Below are 6,000 nucleotides of genomic sequence, written 5' to 3'. Positions count from 1 at the left end.
ACGACTGTTTTTGATAAAAAAATTTTCTTTATTAAATCATGGACCTATTTCTAAAAAATTATTGTTTTCTTTTTTTAGACATTAAAATGCATTTTGTTAATATTTTCTAATTTTTTGTTGGAGACAATATATCCCGAGAGACACAAAGACGTTTTACAAATTCAGAAACATAATCTTATAAATTTAAATTGAAGTTTTCACCAAAAGGGGGTTACTTGTAAATATTGTTAATTACAGTCAAATTAAATAGATCCACGAGAGTTAAAATAATTTAATGTTATTCTTAAGTTTTTAAATAGTTTAAAAACATATATATCCATGAGAAACTCAATATTTTAGGAATATATGTTTTTTATAATTTCTTGCTATAGTATCCGATCAAATATTGACGAAACATATTTTTACAAGTAGAGATTTGTTTGCCTGCATAAGCTTTAAAAACATTTTAAAAGAAGGGTTGAGATATTACTTTAAAAAATTTACAATTCTTGTAACAGCTACACCGATTTCCCACGTTGGTTATATACAGTTACAACTCCTCCTCTAACTAAAGTTATATGTAAATGTTTAAAAATTACCTCTCAAAAAATATATTATTTTTTCTGTCGCGGCCAAATAAAGGGCCTAGTCATGATGGTATGTTGCTTTATCATTTTTTTAGGTGTTTCATCGTTTCATATATTAATTTTGTGGCTCAATGTTTATATTTAAGAAAATTTAATGATTTTGTTTGTATTTATCAAAAGCTAACAAAATAAACATGTATAATTATATATTTTTGTAGGGCTACTGTCATGTCATAACGACATATCACATAAAATAAATCTGTCAAACATCTTATCATTGACCGGTAAACGTCAAAAAATCAACAAAAAATATTTTTAGAGATATATTTTCATGTACGATACAAACAATTAGTATTCTTGTTAAACATACATTAAAAATAAAAAAAGAAGTGCATGTAATCAAATAGGAACAAGGCCAATGAAGCTATCAGTAAGTGAAGAAATAAAAATATATTTTAAGAGCATATGTACTTTATACTACATAAATTAATATACAATTATACATGATGCATTTATTTGTATTATACATCACAAACTCACCTTTTAAAAGTTTTCAAAATATTTTTATTATGTATAAGTCGACATCAAATTGACATCTATCATCATATAGATGTCAAGTTTCTTGTTTATTTGTTTAAGTCAACAAATAAACAAAACAAATGTGTATTAGACAATATAATTTTATATATGAGAATTAGATATTAAATCATTTAATTATCAGAATTATCATGATTTAAGATAAATTGTCAGTATAAGTTGTGTTCATGTATAATACTGTAGTATCATGTAGATTCAACTCTTTATAAAGCATCATTTAGAATTCATGTTTTTTTATACAATTTTTACACAATTATAAATGTTGCTAATCTCAGATTACAATTTTGATCAGTGAATCAGTGATTAATCAATCATTTGCTGATTTATTAAAATAATTTTTTACCCTTGTAAAATTTTATTTCATCCAATCTGATATTATATCATTTATTAAGTATTTTTAAACAATTATAGTTTTCATATTTTATATTATAAGAATTTGTATTAAGAAATATATTTATTTCTAATATTTTCATAAATACTGATTAAAATCAAATATATTGATTTTTAATACACAACACCAGGTTGATTCTGCCTGACGTAGACGCTATTCCCTAAGATTAACCCATGCATGTTTTTGATATGGAAAAATGGACTGCTCAGTAATACTCACTTTATTTAATGTATTAAATTAGTATAACTGCGTTAAAGTGTAGCATAAGACATATACAGTAAGAGTGAGACCTATCAGCTAGTTGTTAAGGTAATGGCTTAACAAGGCAATGACGGGTAACGGTATTACTTTGTAATATTCCGGAGAAGGAGCCTGAGAGACGGCTACTAAGTCTAAGGATTGCAGCAGGGGCGAAACTTGACCTATGGATTTTATCTGAGGCAGTTATGGGAAGTAATATTCTATTGTTTCATATTGTAAAAGTATATGAGGTGATTAATTGGAGGGCAAATCAAGTGCCAGCAGCCGCGGTAATACTTGTTCCAAGAGTGTGTATGATGATTGATGCAGTTAAAAAGTCCGTAGTTTATATTTAAGAAGCAATATGAGGTGTACTGTATAGTTGGGAGAGAGATGAAATGTGACGACCCTGACTGGACGAACAGAAGCGAAAGCTGTACACTTGTATGTATTTTTTGAACAAGGACGTAAGCTGGAGGAGCGAAGATGATTAGATACCATTGTAGTTCCAGCAGTAAACTATGCCGACGATGTGATATGATATTAATTGTATTAGATGATAGAAATTTGAGTTTTTTGGCTCTGGGGATAGTATGATCGCAAGATTGAAAATTAAAGAAATTGACGGAAGAATACCACAAGGAGTGGATTGTGCGGCTTAATTTGACTCAACGCGAGGTAACTTACCAATATTTTATTATTCAGAGAAGATTTTATAATCTGAGAATGATAATAGTGGTGCATGGCCGTTTTCAATGGATGCTGTGAAGTTTTGATTAATTTCAACAAGACGTGAGACCCTTTTATTAATAGACAGACACAATCAGTGTAGGAAGGAAAGGATTAAAACAGGTCCGTTATGCCCTCAGACATTTTGGGCTGCACGCGCAATACAATAGATATATAATCTTTATGGGATAATATTTTGTAAGAGATATTTGAACTTGGAATTGCTAGTAAATTTTATTAAATAAGTAGAATTGAATGTGTCCCTGTTCTTTGTACACACCGCCCGTCGCTATCTAAGATGATATGTGTTGTGAAATTAGTGAAAACTACTTGAACAATATGTATTAGATCTGATATAAGTCGTAACATGGTTGCTGTTGGAGAACCATTAGCAGGATCATAATAAGTTAAATTTAAATTAATTTTAATTATTAAATTTACCCACACATGGGATCAATAGGATACCATAACGATGAAGGTCGTAATAGAATACGAAAGTATATTATTTACCTAATTAATATATTTATAATGTATTGATAACCCTTTGAACTTAAGCATATCATTAAAAGGAGGAAAAGAAACTAACTAGGATTTCTTTAGTAGCAGCGAGTGAACAAGAAATAACCCTCCATTGTAATCCTTAATTGGAGTTGTAAATGGTTTATTCTATTAATTATATTTATAGAGAATATTATATTCGTTATTAATAGAATAGAATAATGTACTTGAGTAGAGCTGCTTGGTAGTGCAGTTTGAATAAAGGTAGAATGAAATATCTAAGGTTAAATATAATGGTATACCGATAGAAAATAAGTACTGCGAAGGAACTTGTGAAAATGTGTGGAGTTTAGCCTTATTTTTAAGGACCCGTCTTGAAACACGGACCAAGGAGATTATAATTATAGCAAGATAAAAATTAAATTTTTTAATCTTTATTAACTTGATTAGTTATAATTATAAGACCCGAAACACAGTGAACTATACATGTTCTGGTTGAAGATAAGCAACAGTTTATTGGAAGACCATAATCATTCTGACGTGCAAATCGATGATTTAAGATGTGTATAGTGGCGAAAGACCAATCGAACTGTGTGGTAGCTGGTTCACAGCGAAATGTCTCTCAGGACAGCAGTTATTATTATATAGGACATAGATGTAGGACACTGTTATAGTTTTTTAACTATGAGAAATCTTTAATTCTATGGAATTATATAAATTAAATTTATATAATGAATCTATTGTATAACTAGTGGGCACATGATTGTAAGAATGATGTGCAAAAAGGGATGAACCTTATGAAACATTAAATATTCTAAATAGTAGATATTATACCATAAATATGATGAATACATTGAGACAGTAGGGCGGTTGTTATGGAAGTAGAAATCCGCTAAGAAACGTGTTACAACGTACCTACCGAATGTATTATTGTATAAAATGGAAGAAGATTACTACTTTTATGAGATGTTTCTAATAAATATTTAGGTAGCTGTGCAATTTGTTTGTATTGAAGTATATATGTGAGTATATATAGAAGAAACAAATGAGCCGATCTTGGAGGCAGTAACAATATATTTGTATAGATATAGACTAGGGTTTTCAATTATTATTGAAGTGAATCGGTGTTATTTATAAAAACAAAAAAGATTAATAATTCTTTATTAAATTATTATAAGGTAACTTGATAATGACAGTATATTTCAATAAATTTAAGATAAATGAATTAAATTTAATTTTAACTATGGATTGTCATGATAAGAAATAGTTAATTATATATACTTGATAAAAATAAAATAATTTTAACCGTACCTATACCGCATCAGGTGTCTTTGTATCATAACAAATATTTTAAATTAAAGTAAGTAAGGGAATTCGGCAAATTAGATCTGTAACTTTGGGATAAAGATTGGCTCTAGCATGCTAGAACTTTTACTATGTAAGGAATCTGACTGTTTATTAAAAACATAGCTTTTTGTATTTACAAGAAGTGAATTCTGCCCAGTGCATTTATTGTTAAAGTTGTGTAAGCGAATGTAAACGGCGGGAGTAACTATGACTCTCTTAAGGTAGCCAAATGCCTCGTCATTTAATTGGTGACGCGCATGAATGGAGCAACGAGATTCCTACTGTCCCTACTTACAATTTTGTGAAACCACGAGACAAGGGAACGGGCTTGTTATTTATCAGCGGGGAAAGAAGACCCTGTTGAGCTTGACTTTAGTATGTTTTAATAAATATTCGGTATATTGTAGAGAGGTGGGAGAAGTATTGTGAAACCACTAGTATGTTTGAATATTTATTTATTAGAATATATGGGGAGTTTGGCTGGGGCGGTACAGCTGTTAAAAAGTAACACAGCTGTCCTAAGGTAGATGAATGATGGATGGTAACCATCAGTTTATTATAAGGGAATAAATCTGCTTTACTTTATGCATATGACTGTATTTAGTAGGGAAACCTTGGCCTAGCGATCCCAATTACATTCATTATGTATTGGGTGATTGAAAAGTTACCACAGGGATAACTGGCTTGTAGCAGGCAAGCGATCATAGCGACTCTGCTTTTTGATTCTTCGATGTCGTCTCTTCTGATCATCGTAGTGTATATGTTACGAAGTGTTGGATTGTTCACCCGGTAATGAGGAACGTGAGATGGGTTTAGACCGTCGTGAGACAGGTTAGTTTTACCCTACTGTAAGTATTTTTGAGTGAACTTTGATAGTACGAGAGGAACTCTAAGTGATGACCACTGGTAGTGCGATTAACTATTAAGTTATGTTGCTTAGCTACGTCGTTTCGATTAAGGCTGAAAGCCTCTTAAGCCTGAAGCGTAGCTCAAAGATATATTTTTAGGAGAATACTACTCTTTTAAGCAGAACTGTAAGAATGAAGGTGTATGCCGACATTTTGAGGTTACTGCTTTTTTTGTATGTCCAGTAGGTGTTGTGTTGTATTGAGAGCGTACTTGATGTGGAGGGTGGGACTGACCCTCCATAAGAGAGCGTCCACGTCGCGGAGGGTGGGACCGATGTTTTTTAACTAGGTGCAGATCTCTAAGTCTTACCAACCTTCGGCTGCTGGTTGGTAAGTAGGGTCAGCTATACTCTAGGGGTGGGAGACCCATTGCTGGTGAGAAGAACACCGTTAACTTTCGAGTAATTCTTCATATTTTTAACCTGGGAGAGGTTGGGCATGATACTGAAGCTGTATTGTTCCGCTGAACTGAGTCGTGTTCTTAAATGGTGTATTGAACCAGGCGTTGTGTTTTCGTCAGGTCCGCGAAATATGTAGTCAGAGATGACTAAGGATCTGTTACCTACGGGAACAAATTTTTCTCCTACAAGCGAGGCCGTTGAGGTATGCTGGCGTGTAATCGCAATTATTGATGTTTTTCTGGTTGGTGGAGTTTTTGGTGGCTTGGTGGCTTTTCTTCGTTTTGCTGATTCTGTCTTTTTTTACAATAAACATTTTTATTTTT

General features: G+C 31.8%; 2 non-coding genes across 2 annotated transcripts; both read left to right on the top strand.

Annotated features, from left to right (window-relative positions):
- Positions 1-1,679: 1,679 nt before the first annotated feature.
- VNE69_05803 lies at positions 1,680-2,925 on the top strand. The gene has a single exon (XR_010573999.1). It is a non-coding gene; the product is annotated as an 18S ribosomal RNA (ribosomal RNA).
- Positions 2,926-2,958: 33 nt separating this feature from the next.
- Positions 2,959-5,444, top strand: VNE69_05802. Its single transcript, XR_010573998.1, has one exon. It is a non-coding gene; the product is annotated as a 5.8S-23S ribosomal RNA (ribosomal RNA).
- Positions 5,445-6,000: the final 556 nt, after the last annotated feature.

Source organism: Vairimorpha necatrix, chromosome 5 (assembly GCF_036630325.1).
Source record: "Vairimorpha necatrix chromosome 5, complete sequence".
Lineage (NCBI taxonomy): Eukaryota > Fungi > Microsporidia > Nosematidae > Vairimorpha > Vairimorpha necatrix.
This window is presented reverse-complemented; position numbering and strand designations above follow the sequence as displayed.